This window comes from Rhinoderma darwinii (genome assembly GCF_050947455.1).
Source record: "Rhinoderma darwinii isolate aRhiDar2 chromosome 5 unlocalized genomic scaffold, aRhiDar2.hap1 SUPER_5_unloc_6, whole genome shotgun sequence".
Lineage (NCBI taxonomy): Eukaryota > Metazoa > Chordata > Amphibia > Anura > Rhinodermatidae > Rhinoderma > Rhinoderma darwinii.
Genome location: NW_027461819.1, coordinates 212,752 through 230,452, shown reverse-complemented (window position 1 = coordinate 230,452; position 17,701 = coordinate 212,752). Strand labels below are relative to the sequence as shown.

General features: G+C 47.8%; 12 non-coding genes across 12 annotated transcripts; all 12 read right to left on the bottom strand.

Moving 5' to 3' along the window:
* Positions 1 to 143: 143 nt before the first annotated feature.
* On the bottom strand, positions 144 to 334 carry LOC142696484 (U2 spliceosomal RNA). The gene has a single exon (XR_012864375.1). It is a non-coding gene; the product is annotated as a U2 spliceosomal RNA (small nuclear RNA).
* Positions 335 to 1,634: 1,300 nt separating this feature from the next.
* LOC142696483 (U2 spliceosomal RNA) lies at positions 1,635 to 1,825 on the bottom strand. Its single transcript, XR_012864374.1, has one exon. It is a non-coding gene; the product is annotated as a U2 spliceosomal RNA (small nuclear RNA).
* A 1,305-nt stretch (positions 1,826 to 3,130) lies between these two features.
* Positions 3,131 to 3,321, bottom strand: LOC142696482 (U2 spliceosomal RNA). Its single transcript, XR_012864373.1, has one exon. It is a non-coding gene; the product is annotated as a U2 spliceosomal RNA (small nuclear RNA).
* Positions 3,322 to 4,613: 1,292 nt separating this feature from the next.
* On the bottom strand, positions 4,614 to 4,804 carry LOC142696481 (U2 spliceosomal RNA). The gene has a single exon (XR_012864372.1). It is a non-coding gene; the product is annotated as a U2 spliceosomal RNA (small nuclear RNA).
* Positions 4,805 to 6,096: 1,292 nt separating this feature from the next.
* Positions 6,097 to 6,287, bottom strand: LOC142696480 (U2 spliceosomal RNA). The gene has a single exon (XR_012864371.1). It is a non-coding gene; the product is annotated as a U2 spliceosomal RNA (small nuclear RNA).
* A 1,308-nt stretch (positions 6,288 to 7,595) lies between these two features.
* Positions 7,596 to 7,786, bottom strand: LOC142696479 (U2 spliceosomal RNA). Its single transcript, XR_012864370.1, has one exon. It is a non-coding gene; the product is annotated as a U2 spliceosomal RNA (small nuclear RNA).
* A 1,284-nt stretch (positions 7,787 to 9,070) lies between these two features.
* Positions 9,071 to 9,261, bottom strand: LOC142696478 (U2 spliceosomal RNA). Its single transcript, XR_012864369.1, has one exon. It is a non-coding gene; the product is annotated as a U2 spliceosomal RNA (small nuclear RNA).
* Positions 9,262 to 10,541: 1,280 nt separating this feature from the next.
* On the bottom strand, positions 10,542 to 10,732 carry LOC142696472 (U2 spliceosomal RNA). The gene has a single exon (XR_012864367.1). It is a non-coding gene; the product is annotated as a U2 spliceosomal RNA (small nuclear RNA).
* Positions 10,733 to 12,016: 1,284 nt separating this feature from the next.
* On the bottom strand, positions 12,017 to 12,207 carry LOC142696459 (U2 spliceosomal RNA). Its single transcript, XR_012864355.1, has one exon. It is a non-coding gene; the product is annotated as a U2 spliceosomal RNA (small nuclear RNA).
* A 1,284-nt stretch (positions 12,208 to 13,491) lies between these two features.
* LOC142696447 (U2 spliceosomal RNA) lies at positions 13,492 to 13,682 on the bottom strand. The gene has a single exon (XR_012864344.1). It is a non-coding gene; the product is annotated as a U2 spliceosomal RNA (small nuclear RNA).
* Positions 13,683 to 14,990: 1,308 nt separating this feature from the next.
* LOC142696435 (U2 spliceosomal RNA) lies at positions 14,991 to 15,181 on the bottom strand. The gene has a single exon (XR_012864333.1). It is a non-coding gene; the product is annotated as a U2 spliceosomal RNA (small nuclear RNA).
* A 1,284-nt stretch (positions 15,182 to 16,465) lies between these two features.
* LOC142696423 (U2 spliceosomal RNA) lies at positions 16,466 to 16,656 on the bottom strand. The gene has a single exon (XR_012864322.1). It is a non-coding gene; the product is annotated as a U2 spliceosomal RNA (small nuclear RNA).
* Between the last annotated feature and the right edge of the window lie 1,045 nt (positions 16,657 to 17,701).

The following is a 17,701-nucleotide window of genomic DNA, read 5'->3' as shown; positions in this document are numbered from 1 at the left end:
AATCAATGAGCTCATTATCACTCATGCATTGTCCAACAGGTGTTGAAATAATGGGATTAAAAGGGGAGATCCCTTCAGAAAGACAGAAACAATAGCAAAGACAAAAAACACTTTTGGAATCTGCTTTTAGTCAACACATAAGGAAAGGGTGCACCGGTCCTGGAAATACTGCAATACCAGGTCAATGCGTGGAGTGGACAGAGCAAGCTCTATTTCCATCTCCCTGTTCTAAAAATCCATTTAATATATGGTCCCCAGATAGGGGACGTATCAGATATTAAACTGATAAGAACAGATACTACACTTGATCTTAGCCAAAAGGCCGAGAAGCGATAACCCGAACGGGCCGCGCGTTGCCCGAGCCTGCCCGATACTGCTGTTCAGCCCTTGCAGCGATTCAGCCTACTTCTAGGCAATTCCATGGGGCCCTGCAGGCTCACACACTCACAGCTACACGGGAGGTGAATAAAGGCCGGAGAGGAAGCCAGACAGGATTTGCTTCTTTTGCTTGCACCACAATGCAGTGCTGAAAGAGGAGGAATCTACATAAAAACGCCTTCCTGGCAACGCCCAAATGCCCTGCTGCCATGCAGATAAACACTGGCAGCGGCAGCAAGTGCATGCCCACAGCCACCCCTTGTTCCTTCACACCTTGTATCAGCTGTAATCCAGTCCAGTCCAGTGCTGCCTGCTGAGCAGCACTGACCAACACTGCCTGGGCCCAGGCTTTTATCTCTGAGGCCCCATTATGATGTCAGAAAGCTGGCTCTGGAATCCTGAGGGCTCCACTATGACACGTGCAAAGTTCCGTCTGAACTTTATATAAGACGGTGAGGCTCAGTCAGTCACTCAGTGTTGCCTGAGAGGGCAACACTGCAACAGCCGGCCGCCAGGCTGTCTTTTTTTTGCACAGCTAGTTGCCTCCAGGAGGCCACAAGAGGGAGACAAGGGACTGCAAAATGGAAAATAGGCATCCACCAACTTTACAGACAACTTCTCCTTGCTCCTACAACCTCCATCCTTGCACAGTTTGTTATTCTTCTAGGTAACATAGTAACAAATCCAAATTGCTGCTCTCTTTGTAGGCAAGCAAGGCTTTGTTGCAACTGCAATTCTTACTTCTTCTTGAAATGTAGGGACGACTGTACATTCCATCACATCCATCTAGTGTACACAGGTAGGTCCATTGTGGCGGGCAGGCGAGCGGGCGGGCTGCTTTATTGGCTGTTTGCTGTTCCCCTACTCCACTCCACTATTTGACTGTTGTGCTGCATCAATCAATCAATCAATCAATCAATCAATCAATCAATCAATCAATCAATCAATCAATCAATCAGTGGCTGGCTCAGGTGCAGCTCTTTAACTTACCTAAAAGGGAGGGCGGAGAGAAGACAAGGAAGGTGAATGAGGTGTTCCAATGTGAAATGCCGGAAACACAGAAACACAGACGACACACAACAAGAGGTGGCAATCTATTCATTAATTGCATTTAATCAATGAGCTCATTATCACTCATGCATTGTCCAACAGGTGTTGAAATAATGGGATTAAAAGGGGAGATCCCTTCAGAAAGACAGAAACAATAGCAAAGACAAAAAACACTTTTGGAATCTGCTTTTAGTCAACACATAAGGAAAGGGTGCACCGGTCCTGGAAATACTGCAATACCAGGTCAATGCGTGGAGTGGACAGAGCAAGCTCTATTTCCATCTCCCTGTTCTAAAAATCCATTTAATATATGGTCCCCAGATAGGGGACGTATCAGATATTAAACTGATAAGAACAGATACTACACTTGATCTTAGCCAAAAGGCCGAGAAGCGATAACCCGAACGGGCCGCGCGTTGCCCGAGCCTGCCCTATACTGCTGTTCAGCCCTTGCAGCGATTCAGCCTACTTCTAGGCAATTCCATGGGGCCCTGCAGGCTCACACACTCACAGCTACACGGGAGGTGAATAAAGGCCGGAGAGGAAGCCAGACAGGATTTGCTTCTTTTGCTTGCACCACAATGCAGTGCTGAAAGAGGAGGAATCTACATAAAAACACCTTCCTGGCAACGCCCAAATGCCCTGCTGCCATGCAGATAAACACTGGCAGCGGCAGCAAGTGCATGCCCACAGCCACCCCTTGTTCCTTCACACCTTGTATCAGCTGTAATCCAGTCCAGTCCAGTGCTGCCTGCTGAGCAGCACTGACCAACACTGCCTGGGCCCAGGCTTTTATCTCTGAGGCCCCATTATGATGTCAGAAAGCTGGCTCTGGAATCCTGAGGGCTCCACTATGACACGTGCAAAGTTCCGTCTGAACTTTATATAAGACGGTGAGGCTCAGTCAGTCACTCAGTGTTGCCTGAGAGGGCAACACTGCAACAGCCGGCCGCCAGGCTGTCTTTTTTTTTGCACAGCTAGTTGCCTCCAGGAGGCCACAAGAGGGAGACAAGGGACTGCAAAATGGAAAATAGGCATCCACCAACTTTACAGACAACTTCTCCTTGCTCCTACAACCTCCATCCTTGCACAGTTTGTTATTCTTCTAGGTAACATAGTAACAAATCCAAATTGCTGCTCTCTTTGTAGGCAAGCAAGGCTTTGTTGCAACTGCAATTCTTACTTCTTCTTGAAATGTAGGGACGACAGTACATTCCATCACATCCATCTAGTGTACACAGGTAGGTCCATTGTGGCGGGCAGGCGAGCGGGCGGGCTGCTTTATTGGCTGTTTGCTGTTCCCCTACTCCACTCCACTATTTGACTGTTGTGCTGCATCAATCAATCAATCAATCAATCAATCAATCAATCAATCAATCAATCAATCAATCAATCAATCAATCAGTGGCTGGCTCAGGTGCAGCTCTTTAACTTACCTAAAAGGGAGGGCGGAGAGAAGACAAGGAAGGTGAATGAGGTGTTCCAATGTGAAATGCCGGAAACACAGAAACACAGACGACACACAACAAGAGGTGGCAATCTATTCATTAATTGCATTTAATCAATGAGCTCATTATCACTCATGCATTGTCCAACAGGTGTTGAAATAATGGGATTAAAAGGGGAGATCCCTTCAGAAAGACAGAAACAATAGCAAAGACAAAAAACACTTTTGGAATCTGCTTTTAGTCAACACATAAGGAAAGGGTGCACCGGTCCTGGAAATACTGCAATACCAGGTCAATGCGTGGAGTGGACAGAGCAAGCTCTATTTCCATCTCCCTGTTCTAAAAATCCATTTAATATATGGTCCCCAGATAGGGGACGTATCAGATATTAAACTGATAAGAACAGATACTACACTTGATCTTAGCCAAAAGGCCGAGAAGCGATAACCCGAACGGGCCGCGCGTTGCCCGAGCCTGCCCGATACTGCTGTTCAGCCCTTGCAGCGATTCAGCCTACTTCTAGGCAATTCCATGGGGCCCTGCAGGCTCACACACTCACAGCTACACGGGAGGTGAATAAAGGCCGGAGAGGAAGCCAGACAGGATTTGCTTCTTTTGCTTGCACCACAATGCAGTGCTGAAAGAGGAGGAATCTACATAAAAACGCCTTCCTGGCAACGCCCAAATGCCCTGCTGCCATGCAGATAAACACTGGCAGCGGCAGCAAGTGCATGCCCACAGCCACCCCTTGTTCCTTCACACCTTGTATCAGCTGTAATCCAGTCCAGTCCAGTGCTGCCTGCTGAGCAGCACTGACCAACACTGCCTGGGCCCAGGCTTTTATCTCTGAGGCCCCATTATGATGTCAGAAAGCTGGCTCTGGAATCCTGAGGGCTCCACTATGACACGTGCAAAGTTCCGTCTGAACTTTATATAAGACGGTGAGGCTCAGTCAGTCACTCAGTGTTGCCTGAGAGGGCAACACTGCAACAGCCGGCCGCCAGGCTGTCTTTTTTTTGCACAGCTAGTTGCCTCCAGGAGGCCACAAGAGGGAGACAAGGGACTGCAAAATGGAAAATAGGCATCCACCAACTTTACAGACAACTTCTCCTTGCTCCTACAACCTCCATCCTTGCACAGTTTGTTATTCTTCTAGGTAACATAGTAACAAATCCAAATTGCTGCTCTCTTTGTAGGCAAGCAAGGCTTTGTTGCAACTGCAATTCTTACTTCTTCTTGAAATGTAGGGACGACAGTACATTCCATCACATCCATCTAGTGTACACAGGTAGGTCCATTGTGGCGGGCAGGCGAGCGGGCGGGCTGCTTTATTGGCTGTTTGCTGTTCCCCTACTCCACTCCACTATTTGACTGTTGTGCTGCATCAATCAATCAATCAATCAATCAATCAATCAATCAATCAATCAATCAATCAATCAGTGGCTGGCTCAGGTGCAGCTCTTTAACTTACCTAAAAGGGAGGGCGGAGAGAAGACAAGGAAGGTGAATGAGGTGTTCCAATGTGAAATGCCGGAAACACAGAAACACAGACGACACACAACAAGAGGTGGCAATCTATTCATTAATTGCATTTAATCAATGAGCTCATTATCACTCATGCATTGTCCAACAGGTGTTGAAATAATGGGATTAAAAGGGGAGATCCCTTCAGAAAGACAGAAACAATAGCAAAGACAAAAAACACTTTTGGAATCTGCTTTTAGTCAACACATAAGGAAAGGGTGCACCGGTCCTGGAAATACTGCAATACCAGGTCAATGCGTGGAGTGGACAGAGCAAGCTCTATTTCCATCTCCCTGTTCTAAAAATCCATTTAATATATGGTCCCCAGATAGGGGACGTATCAGATATTAAACTGATAAGAACAGATACTACACTTGATCTTAGCCAAAAGGCCGAGAAGCGATAACCCGAACGGGCCGCGCGTTGCCCGAGCCTGCCCGATACTGCTGTTCAGCCCTTGCAGCGATTCAGCCTACTTCTAGGCAATTCCATGGGGCCCTGCAGGCTCACACACTCACAGCTACACGGGAGGTGAATAAAGGCCGGAGAGGAAGCCAGACAGGATTTGCTTCTTTTGCTTGCACCACAATGCAGTGCTGAAAGAGGAGGAATCTACATAAAAACGCCTTCCTGGCAACGCCCAAATGCCCTGCTGCCATGCAGATAAACACTGGCAGCGGCAGCAAGTGCATGCCCACAGCCACCCCTTGTTCCTTCACACCTTGTATCAGCTGTAATCCAGTCCAGTCCAGTGCTGCCTGCTGAGCAGCACTGACCAACACTGCCTGGGCCCAGGCTTTTATCTCTGAGGCCCCATTATGATGTCAGAAAGCTGGCTCTGGAATCCTGAGGGCTCCACTATGACACGTGCAAAGTTCCGTCTGAACTTTATATAAGACGGTGAGGCTCAGTCAGTCACTCAGTGTTGCCTGAGAGGGCAACACTGCAACAGCCGGCCGCCAGGCTGTCTTTTTTTTGCACAGCTAGTTGCCTCCAGGAGGCCACAAGAGGGAGACAAGGGACTGCAAAATGGAAAATAGGCATCCACCAACTTTACAGACAACTTCTCCTTGCTCCTACAACCTCCATCCTTGCACAGTTTGTTATTCTTCTAGGTAACATAGTAACAAATCCAAATTGCTGCTCTCTTTGTAGGCAAGCAAGGCTTTGTTGCAACTGCAATTCTTACTTCTTCTTGAAATGTAGGGACGACAGTACATTCCATCACATCCATCTAGTGTACACAGGTAGGTCCATTGTGGCGGGCAGGCGAGCGGGCGGGCTGCTTTATTGGCTGTTTGCTGTTCCCCTACTCCACTCCACTATTTGACTGTTGTGCTGCATCAATCAATCAATCAATCAATCAATCAATCAATCAATCAATCAATCAATCAATCAGTGGCTGGCTCAGGTGCAGCTCTTTAACTTACCTAAAAGGGAGGGCGGAGAGGAGACAAGGAAGGTGAATGAGGTGTTCCAATGTGAAATGCCGGAAACACAGAAACACAGACGACACACAACAAGAGGTGGCAATCTATTCATTAATTGCATTTAATCAATGAGCTCATTATCACTCATGCATTGTCCAACAGGTGTTGAAATAATGGGATTAAAAGGGGAGATCCCTTCAGAAAGACAGAAACAATAGCAAAGACAAAAAACACTTTTGGAATCTGCTTTTAGTCAACACATAAGGAAAGGGTGCACCGGTCCTGGAAATACTGCAATACCAGGTCAATGCGTGGAGTGGACAGAGCAAGCTCTATTTCCATCTCCCTGTTCTAAAAATCCATTTAATATATGGTCCCCAGATAGGGGACGTATCAGATATTAAACTGATAAGAACAGATACTACACTTGATCTTAGCCAAAAGGCCGAGAAGCGATAACCCGAACGGGCCGCGCGTTGCCCGAGCCTGCCCGATACTGCTGTTCAGCCCTTGCAGCGATTCAGCCTACTTCTAGGCAATTCCATGGGGCCCTGCAGGCTCACACACTCACAGCTACACGGGAGGTGAATAAAGGCCGGAGAGGAAGCCAGACAGGATTTGCTTCTTTTGCTTGCACCACAATGCAGTGCTGAAAGAGGAGGAATCTACATAAAAACGCCTTCCTGGCAACGCCCAAATGCCCTGCTGCCATGCAGATAAACACTGGCAGCGGCAGCAAGTGCATGCCCACAGCCACCCCTTGTTCCTTCACACCTTGTATCAGCTGTAATCCAGTCCAGTCCAGTGCTGCCTGCTGAGCAGCACTGACCAACACTGCCTGGGCCCAGGCTTTTATCTCTGAGGCCCCATTATGATGTCAGAAAGCTGGCTCTGGAATCCTGAGGGCTCCACTATGACACGTGCAAAGTTCCGTCTGAACTTTATATAAGACGGTGAGGCTCAGTCAGTCACTCAGTGTTGCCTGAGAGGGCAACACTGCAACAGCCGGCCGCCAGGCTGTCTTTTTTTTGCACAGCTAGTTGCCTCCAGGAGGCCACAAGAGGGAGACAAGGGACTGCAAAATGGAAAATAGGCATCCACCAACTTTACAGACAACTTCTCCTTGCTCCTACAACCTCCATCCTTGCACAGTTTGTTATTCTTCTAGGTAACATAGTAACAAATCCAAATTGCTGCTCTCTTTGTAGGCAAGCAAGGCTTTGTTGCAACTGCAATTCTTACTTCTTCTTGAAATGTAGGGACGACAGTACATTCCATCACATCCATCTAGTGTACACAGGTAGGTCCATTGTGGCGGGCAGGCGAGCGGGCGGGCTGCTTTATTGGCTGTTTGCTGTTCCCCTACTCCACTCCACTATTTGACTGTTGTGCTGCATCAATCAATCAATCAATCAATCAATCAATCAATCAATCAATCAATCAATCAATCAATCAATCAATCAATCAGTGGCTGGCTCAGGTGCAGCTCTTTAACTTACCTAAAAGGGAGGGCGGAGAGGAGACAAGGAAGGTGAATGAGGTGTTCCAATGTGAAATGCCGGAAACACAGAAACACAGACGACACACAACAAGAGGTGGCAATCTATTCATTAATTGCATTTAATCAATGAGCTCATTATCACTCATGCATTGTCCAACAGGTGTTGAAATAATGGGATTAAAAGGGGAGATCCCTTCAGAAAGACAGAAACAATAGCAAAGACAAAAAACACTTTTGGAATCTGCTTTTAGTCAACACATAAGGAAAGGGTGCACCGGTCCTGGAAATACTGCAATACCAGGTCAATGCGTGGAGTGGACAGAGCAAGCTCTATTTCCATCTCCCTGTTCTAAAAATCCATTTAATATATGGTCCCCAGATAGGGGACGTATCAGATATTAAACTGATAAGAACAGATACTACACTTGATCTTAGCCAAAAGGCCGAGAAGCGATAACCCGAACGGGCCGCGCGTTGCCCGAGCCTGCCCGATACTGCTGTTCAGCCCTTGCAGCGATTCAGCCTACTTCTAGGCAATTCCATGGGGCCCTGCAGGCTCACACACTCACAGCTACACGGGAGGTGAATAAAGGCCGGAGAGGAAGCCAGACAGGATTTGCTTCTTTTGCTTGCACCACAATGCAGTGCTGAAAGAGGAGGAATCTACATAAAAACGCCTTCCTGGCAACGCCCAAATGCCCTGCTGCCATGCAGATAAACACTGGCAGCGGCAGCAAGTGCATGCCCACAGCCACCCCTTGTTCCTTCACACCTTGTATCAGCTGTAATCCAGTCCAGTCCAGTGCTGCCTGCTGAGCAGCACTGACCAACACTGCCTGGGCCCAGGCTTTTATCTCTGAGGCCCCATTATGATGTCAGAAAGCTGGCTCTGGAATCCTGAGGGCTCCACTATGACACGTGCAAAGTTCCGTCTGAACTTTATATAAGACGGTGAGGCTCAGTCAGTCACTCAGTGTTGCCTGAGAGGGCAACACTGCAACAGCCGGCCGCCAGGCTGTCTTTTTTTTGCACAGCTAGTTGCCTCCAGGAGGCCACAAGAGGGAGACAAGGGACTGCAAAATGGAAAATAGGCATCCACCAACTTTACAGACAACTTCTCCTTGCTCCTACAACCTCCATCCTTGCACAGTTTGTTATTCTTCTAGGTAACATAGTAACAAATCCAAATTGCTGCTCTCTTTGTAGGCAAGCAAGGCTTTGTTGCAACTGCAATTCTTACTTCTTCTTGAAATGTAGGGACGACAGTACATTCCATCACATCCATCTAGTGTACACAGGTAGGTCCATTGTGGCGGGCAGGCGAGCGGGCGGGCTGCTTTATTGGCTGTTTGCTGTTCCCCTACTCCACTCCACTATTTGACTGTTGTGCTGCATCAATCAATCAATCAATCAATCAATCAATCAATCAATCAATCAATCAGTGGCTGGCTCAGGTGCAGCTCTTTAACTTACCTAAAAGGGAGGGCGGAGAGAAGACAAGGAAGGTGAATGAGGTGTTCCAATGTGAAATGCCGGAAACACAGAAACACAGACGACACACAACAAGAGGTGGCAATCTATTCATTAATTGCATTTAATCAATGAGCTCATTATCACTCATGCATTGTCCAACAGGTGTTGAAATAATGGGATTAAAAGGGGAGATCCCTTCAGAAAGACAGAAACAATAGCAAAGACAAAAAACACTTTTGGAATCTGCTTTTAGTCAACACATAAGGAAAGGGTGCACCGGTCCTGGAAATACTGCAATACCAGGTCAATGCGTGGAGTGGACAGAGCAAGCTCTATTTCCATCTCCCTGTTCTAAAAATCCATTTAATATATGGTCCCCAGATAGGGGACGTATCAGATATTAAACTGATAAGAACAGATACTACACTTGATCTTAGCCAAAAGGCCGAGAAGCGATAACCCGAACGGGCCGCGCGTTGCCCGAGCCTGCCCGATACTGCTGTTCAGCCCTTGCAGCGATTCAGCCTACTTCTAGGCAATTCCATGGGGCCCTGCAGGCTCACACACTCACAGCTACACGGGAGGTGAATAAAGGCCGGAGAGGAAGCCAGACAGGATTTGCTTCTTTTGCTTGCACCACAATGCAGTGCTGAAAGAGGAGGAATCTACATAAAAACGCCTTCCTGGCAACGCCCAAATGCCCTGCTGCCATGCAGATAAACACTGGCAGCGGCAGCAAGTGCATGCCCACAGCCACCCCTTGTTCCTTCACACCTTGTATCAGCTGTAATCCAGTCCAGTCCAGTGCTGCCTGCTGAGCAGCACTGACCAACACTGCCTGGGCCCAGGCTTTTATCTCTGAGGCCCCATTATGATGTCAGAAAGCTGGCTCTGGAATCCTGAGGGCTCCACTATGACACGTGCAAAGTTCCGTCTGAACTTTATATAAGACGGTGAGGCTCAGTCAGTCACTCAGTGTTGCCTGAGAGGGCAACACTGCAACAGCCGGCCGCCAGGCTGTCTTTTTTTTGCACAGCTAGTTGCCTCCAGGAGGCCACAAGAGGGAGACAAGGGACTGCAAAATGGAAAATAGGCATCCACCAACTTTACAGACAACTTCTCCTTGCTCCTACAACCTCCATCCTTGCACAGTTTGTTATTCTTCTAGGTAACATAGTAACAAATCCAAATTGCTGCTCTCTTTGTAGGCAAGCAAGGCTTTGTTGCAACTGCAATTCTTACTTCTTCTTGAAATGTAGGGACGACAGTACATTCCATCACATCCATCTAGTGTACACAGGTAGGTCCATTGTGGCGGGCAGGCGAGCGGGCGGGCTGCTTTATTGGCTGTTTGCTGTTCCCCTACTCCACTCCACTATTTGACTGTTGTGCTGCATCAATCAATCAATCAATCAATCAATCAATCAATCAATCAATCAGTGGCTGGCTCAGGTGCAGCTCTTTAACTTACCTAAAAGGGAGGGCGGAGAGAAGACAAGGAAGGTGAATGAGGTGTTCCAATGTGAAATGCCGGAAACACAGAAACACAGACGACACACAACAAGAGGTGGCAATCTATTCATTAATTGCATTTAATCAATGAGCTCATTATCACTCATGCATTGTCCAACAGGTGTTGAAATAATGGGATTAAAAGGGGAGATCCCTTCAGAAAGACAGAAACAATAGCAAAGACAAAAAACACTTTTGGAATCTGCTTTTAGTCAACACATAAGGAAAGGGTGCACCGGTCCTGGAAATACTGCAATACCAGGTCAATGCGTGGAGTGGACAGAGCAAGCTCTATTTCCATCTCCCTGTTCTAAAAATCCATTTAATATATGGTCCCCAGATAGGGGACGTATCAGATATTAAACTGATAAGAACAGATACTACACTTGATCTTAGCCAAAAGGCCGAGAAGCGATAACCCGAACGGGCCGCGCGTTGCCCGAGCCTGCCCGATACTGCTGTTCAGCCCTTGCAGCGATTCAGCCTACTTCTAGGCAATTCCATGGGGCCCTGCAGGCTCACACACTCACAGCTACACGGGAGGTGAATAAAGGCCGGAGAGGAAGCCAGACAGGATTTGCTTCTTTTGCTTGCACCACAATGCAGTGCTGAAAGAGGAGGAATCTACATAAAAACGCCTTCCTGGCAACGCCCAAATGCCCTGCTGCCATGCAGATAAACACTGGCAGCGGCAGCAAGTGCATGCCCACAGCCACCCCTTGTTCCTTCACACCTTGTATCAGCTGTAATCCAGTCCAGTCCAGTGCTGCCTGCTGAGCAGCACTGACCAACACTGCCTGGGCCCAGGCTTTTATCTCTGAGGCCCCATTATGATGTCAGAAAGCTGGCTCTGGAATCCTGAGGGCTCCACTATGACACGTGCAAAGTTCCGTCTGAACTTTATATAAGACGGTGAGGCTCAGTCAGTCACTCAGTGTTGCCTGAGAGGGCAACACTGCAACAGCCGGCCGCCAGGCTGTCTTTTTTTTGCACAGCTAGTTGCCTCCAGGAGGCCACAAGAGGGAGACAAGGGACTGCAAAATGGAAAATAGGCATCCACCAACTTTACAGACAACTTCTCCTTGCTCCTACAACCTCCATCCTTGCACAGTTTGTTATTCTTCTAGGTAACATAGTAACAAATCCAAATTGCTGCTCTCTTTGTAGGCAAGCAAGGCTTTGTTGCAACTGCAATTCTTACTTCTTCTTGAAATGTAGGGACGACAGTACATTCCATCACATCCATCTAGTGTACACAGGTAGGTCCATTGTGGCGGGCAGGCGAGCGGGCGGGCTGCTTTATTGGCTGTTTGCTGTTCCCCTACTCCACTCCACTATTTGACTGTTGTGCTGCATCAATCAATCAATCAATCAATCAATCAATCAATCAATCAATCAATCAGTGGCTGGCTCAGGTGCAGCTCTTTAACTTACCTAAAAGGGAGGGCGGAGAGAAGACAAGGAAGGTGAATGAGGTGTTCCAATGTGAAATGCCGGAAACACAGAAACACAGACGACACACAACAAGAGGTGGCAATCTATTCATTAATTGCATTTAATCAATGAGCTCATTATCACTCATGCATTGTCCAACAGGTGTTGAAATAATGGGATTAAAAGGGGAGATCCCTTCAGAAAGACAGAAACAATAGCAAAGACAAAAAACACTTTTGGAATCTGCTTTTAGTCAACACATAAGGAAAGGGTGCACCGGTCCTGGAAATACTGCAATACCAGGTCAATGCGTGGAGTGGACAGAGCAAGCTCTATTTCCATCTCCCTGTTCTAAAAATCCATTTAATATATGGTCCCCAGATAGGGGACGTATCAGATATTAAACTGATAAGAACAGATACTACACTTGATCTTAGCCAAAAGGCCGAGAAGCGATAACCCGAACGGGCCGCGCGTTGCCCGAGCCTGCCCGATACTGCTGTTCAGCCCTTGCAGCGATTCAGCCTACTTCTAGGCAATTCCATGGGGCCCTGCAGGCTCACACACTCACAGCTACACGGGAGGTGAATAAAGGCCGGAGAGGAAGCCAGACAGGATTTGCTTCTTTTGCTTGCACCACAATGCAGTGCTGAAAGAGGAGGAATCTACATAAAAACGCCTTCCTGGCAACGCCCAAATGCCCTGCTGCCATGCAGATAAACACTGGCAGCGGCAGCAAGTGCATGCCCACAGCCACCCCTTGTTCCTTCACACCTTGTATCAGCTGTAATCCAGTCCAGTCCAGTGCTGCCTGCTGAGCAGCACTGACCAACACTGCCTGGGCCCAGGCTTTTATCTCTGAGGCCCCATTATGATGTCAGAAAGCTGGCTCTGGAATCCTGAGGGCTCCACTATGACACGTGCAAAGTTCCGTCTGAACTTTATATAAGACGGTGAGGCTCAGTCAGTCACTCAGTGTTGCCTGAGAGGGCAACACTGCAACAGCCGGCCGCCAGGCTGTCTTTTTTTTGCACAGCTAGTTGCCTCCAGGAGGCCACAAGAGGGAGACAAGGGACTGCAAAATGGAAAATAGGCATCCACCAACTTTACAGACAACTTCTCCTTGCTCCTACAACCTCCATCCTTGCACAGTTTGTTATTCTTCTAGGTAACATAGTAACAAATCCAAATTGCTGCTCTCTTTGTAGGCAAGCAAGGCTTTGTTGCAACTGCAATTCTTACTTCTTCTTGAAATGTAGGGACGACAGTACATTCCATCACATCCATCTAGTGTACACAGGTAGGTCCATTGTGGCGGGCAGGCGAGCGGGCGGGCTGCTTTATTGGCTGTTTGCTGTTCCCCTACTCCACTCCACTATTTGACTGTTGTGCTGCATCAATCAATCAATCAATCAATCAATCAATCAATCAATCAATCAATCAGTGGCTGGCTCAGGTGCAGCTCTTTAACTTACCTAAAAGGGAGGGCGGAGAGGAGACAAGGAAGGTGAATGAGGTGTTCCAATGTGAAATGCCGGAAACACAGAAACACAGACGACACACAACAAGAGGTGGCAATCTATTCATTAATTGCATTTAATCAATGAGCTCATTATCACTCATGCATTGTCCAACAGGTGTTGAAATAATGGGATTAAAAGGGGAGATCCCTTCAGAAAGACAGAAACAATAGCAAAGACAAAAAACACTTTTGGAATCTGCTTTTAGTCAACACATAAGGAAAGGGTGCACCGGTCCTGGAAATACTGCAATACCAGGTCAATGCGTGGAGTGGACAGAGCAAGCTCTATTTCCATCTCCCTGTTCTAAAAATCCATTTAATATATGGTCCCCAGATAGGGGACGTATCAGATATTAAACTGATAAGAACAGATACTACACTTGATCTTAGCCAAAAGGCCGAGAAGCGATAACCCGAACGGGCCGCGCGTTGCCCGAGCCTGCCCGATACTGCTGTTCAGCCCTTGCAGCGATTCAGCCTACTTCTAGGCAATTCCATGGGGCCCTGCAGGCTCACACACTCACAGCTACACGGGAGGTGAATAAAGGCCGGAGAGGAAGCCAGACAGGATTTGCTTCTTTTGCTTGCACCACAATGCAGTGCTGAAAGAGGAGGAATCTACATAAAAACGCCTTCCTGGCAACGCCCAAATGCCCTGCTGCCATGCAGATAAACACTGGCAGCGGCAGCAAGTGCATGCCCACAGCCACCCCTTGTTCCTTCACACCTTGTATCAGCTGTAATCCAGTCCAGTCCAGTGCTGCCTGCTGAGCAGCACTGACCAACACTGCCTGGGCCCAGGCTTTTATCTCTGAGGCCCCATTATGATGTCAGAAAGCTGGCTCTGGAATCCTGAGGGCTCCACTATGACACGTGCAAAGTTCCGTCTGAACTTTATATAAGACGGTGAGGCTCAGTCAGTCACTCAGTGTTGCCTGAGAGGGCAACACTGCAACAGCCGGCCGCCAGGCTGTCTTTTTTTTGCACAGCTAGTTGCCTCCAGGAGGCCACAAGAGGGAGACAAGGGACTGAAAAATGGAAAATAGGCATCCACCAACTTTACAGACAACTTCTCCTTGCTCCTACAACCTCCATCCTTGCACAGTTTGTTATTCTTCTAGGTAACATAGTAACAAATCCAAATTGCTGCTCTCTTTGTAGGCAAGCAAGGCTTTGTTGCAACTGCAATTCTTACTTCTTCTTGAAATGTAGGGACGACAGTACATTCCATCACATCCATCTAGTGTACACAGGTAGGTCCATTGTGGCGGGCAGGCGAGCGGGCGGGCTGCTTTATTGGCTGTTTGCTGTTCCCCTACTCCACTCCACTATTTGACTGTTGTGCTGCATCAATCAATCAATCAATCAATCAATCAATCAATCAATCAATCAATCAATCAATCAATCAATCAATCAATCAGTGGCTGGCTCAGGTGCAGCTCTTTAACTTACCTAAAAGGGAGGGCGGAGAGAAGACAAGGAAGGTGAATGAGGTGTTCCAATGTGAAATGCCGGAAACACAGAAACACAGACGACACACAACAAGAGGTGGCAATCTATTCATTAATTGCATTTAATCAATGAGCTCATTATCACTCATGCATTGTCCAACAGGTGTTGAAATAATGGGATTAAAAGGGGAGATCCCTTCAGAAAGACAGAAACAATAGCAAAGACAAAAAACACTTTTGGAATCTGCTTTTAGTCAACACATAAGGAAAGGGTGCACCGGTCCTGGAAATACTGCAATACCAGGTCAATGCGTGGAGTGGACAGAGCAAGCTCTATTTCCATCTCCCTGTTCTAAAAATCCATTTAATATATGGTCCCCAGATAGGGGACGTATCAGATATTAAACTGATAAGAACAGATACTACACTTGATCTTAGCCAAAAGGCCGAGAAGCGATAACCCGAACGGGCCGCGCGTTGCCCGAGCCTGCCCGATACTGCTGTTCAGCCCTTGCAGCGATTCAGCCTACTTCTAGGCAATTCCATGGGGCCCTGCAGGCTCACACACTCACAGCTACACGGGAGGTGAATAAAGGCCGGAGAGGAAGCCAGACAGGATTTGCTTCTTTTGCTTGCACCACAATGCAGTGCTGAAAGAGGAGGAATCTACATAAAAACGCCTTCCTGGCAACGCCCAAATGCCCTGCTGCCATGCAGATAAACACTGGCAGCGGCAGCAAGTGCATGCCCACAGCCACCCCTTGTTCCTTCACACCTTGTATCAGCTGTAATCCAGTCCAGTCCAGTGCTGCCTGCTGAGCAGCACTGACCAACACTGCCTGGGCCCAGGCTTTTATCTCTGAGGCCCCATTATGATGTCAGAAAGCTGGCTCTGGAATCCTGAGGGCTCCACTATGACACGTGCAAAGTTCCGTCTGAACTTTATATAAGACGGTGAGGCTCAGTCAGTCACTCAGTGTTGCCTGAGAGGGCAACACTGCAACAGCCGGCCGCCAGGCTGTCTTTTTTTTGCACAGCTAGTTGCCTCCAGGAGGCCACAAGAGGGAGACAAGGGACTGCAAAATGGAAAATAGGCATCCACCAACTTTACAGACAACTTCTCCTTGCTCCTACAACCTCCATCCTTGCACAGTTTGTTATTCTTCTAGGTAACATAGTAACAAATCCAAATTGCTGCTCTCTTTGTAGGCAAGCAAGGCTTTGTTGCAACTGCAATTCTTACTTCTTCTTGAAATGTAGGGACGACAGTACATTCCATCACATCCATCTAGTGTACACAGGTAGGTCCATTGTGGCGGGCAGGCGAGCGGGCGGGCTGCTTTATTGGCTGTTTGCTGTTCCCCTACTCCACTCCACTATTTGACTGTTGTGCTGCATCAATCAATCAATCAATCAATCAATCAATCAATCAATCAATCAATCAGTGGCTGGCTCAGGTGCAGCTCTTTAACTTACCTAAAAGGGAGGGCGGAGAGAAGACAAGGAAGGTGAATGAGGTGTTCCAATGTGAAATGCCGGAAACACAGAAACACAGACGACACACAACAAGAGGTGGCAATCTATTCATTAATTGCATTTAATCAATGAGCTCATTATCACTCATGCATTGTCCAACAGGTGTTGAAATAATGGGATTAAAAGGGGAGATCCCTTCAGAAAGACAGAAACAATAGCAAAGACAAAAAACACTTTTGGAATCTGCTTTTAGTCAACACATAAGGAAAGGGTGCACCGGTCCTGGAAATACTGCAATACCAGGTCAATGCGTGGAGTGGACAGAGCAAGCTCTATTTCCATCTCCCTGTTCTAAAAATCCATTTAATATATGGTCCCCAGATAGGGGACGTATCAGATATTAAACTGATAAGAACAGATACTACACTTGATCTTAGCCAAAAGGCCGAGAAGCGATAACCCGAACGGGCCGCGCGTTGCCCGAGCCTGCCCGATACTGCTGTTCAGCCCTTGCAGCGATTCAGCCTACTTCTAGGCAATTCCATGGGGCCCTGCAGGCTCACACACTCACAGCTACACGGGAGGTGAATAAAGGCCGGAGAGGAAGCCAGACAGGATTTGCTTCTTTTGCTTGCACCACAATGCAGTGCTGAAAGAGGAGGAATCTACATAAAAACGCCTTCCTGGCAACGCCCAAATGCCCTGCTGCCATGCAGATAAACACTGGCAGCGGCAGCAAGTGCATGCCCACAGCCACCCCTTGTTCCTTCACACCTTGTATCAGCTGTAATCCAGTCCAGTCCAGTGCTGCCTGCTGAGCAGCACTGACCAACACTGCCTGGGCCCAGGCTTTTATCTCTGAGGCCCCATTATGATGTCAGAAAGCTGGCTCTGGAATCCTGAGGGCTCCACTATGACACGTGCAAAGTTCCGTCTGAACTTTATATAAGACGGTGAGGCTCAGTCAGTCACTCAGTGTTGCCTGAGAGGGCAACACTGCAACAGCCGGCCGCCAGGCTGTCTTTTTTTTGCACAGCTAGTTGCCTCCAGGAGGCCACAAGAGGGAGACAAGGGACTGCAAAATGGAAAATAGGCATCCACCAACTTTACAGACAACTTCTCCTTGCTCCTACAACCTCCATCCTTGCACAGTTTGTTATTCTTCTAGGTAACATAGTAACAAATCCAAATTGCTGCTCTCTTTGTAGGCAAGCAAGGCTTTGTTGCAACTGCAATTCTTACTTCTTCTTGAAATGTAGGGACGACAGTACATTCCATCACATCCATCTAGTGTACACAGGTAGGTCCATTGTGGCGGGCAGGCGAGCGGGCGGGCTGCTTTATTGGCTGTTTGCTGTTCCCCTACTCCACTCCACTATTTGACTGTTGTGCTGCAACAATCAATCAATCAATCAATCAATCAATCAATCAATCAATCAATCAGTGGCTGGCTCAGGTGCAGCTCTTTAACTTACCTAAAAGGGAGGGCGGAGAGAAGACAA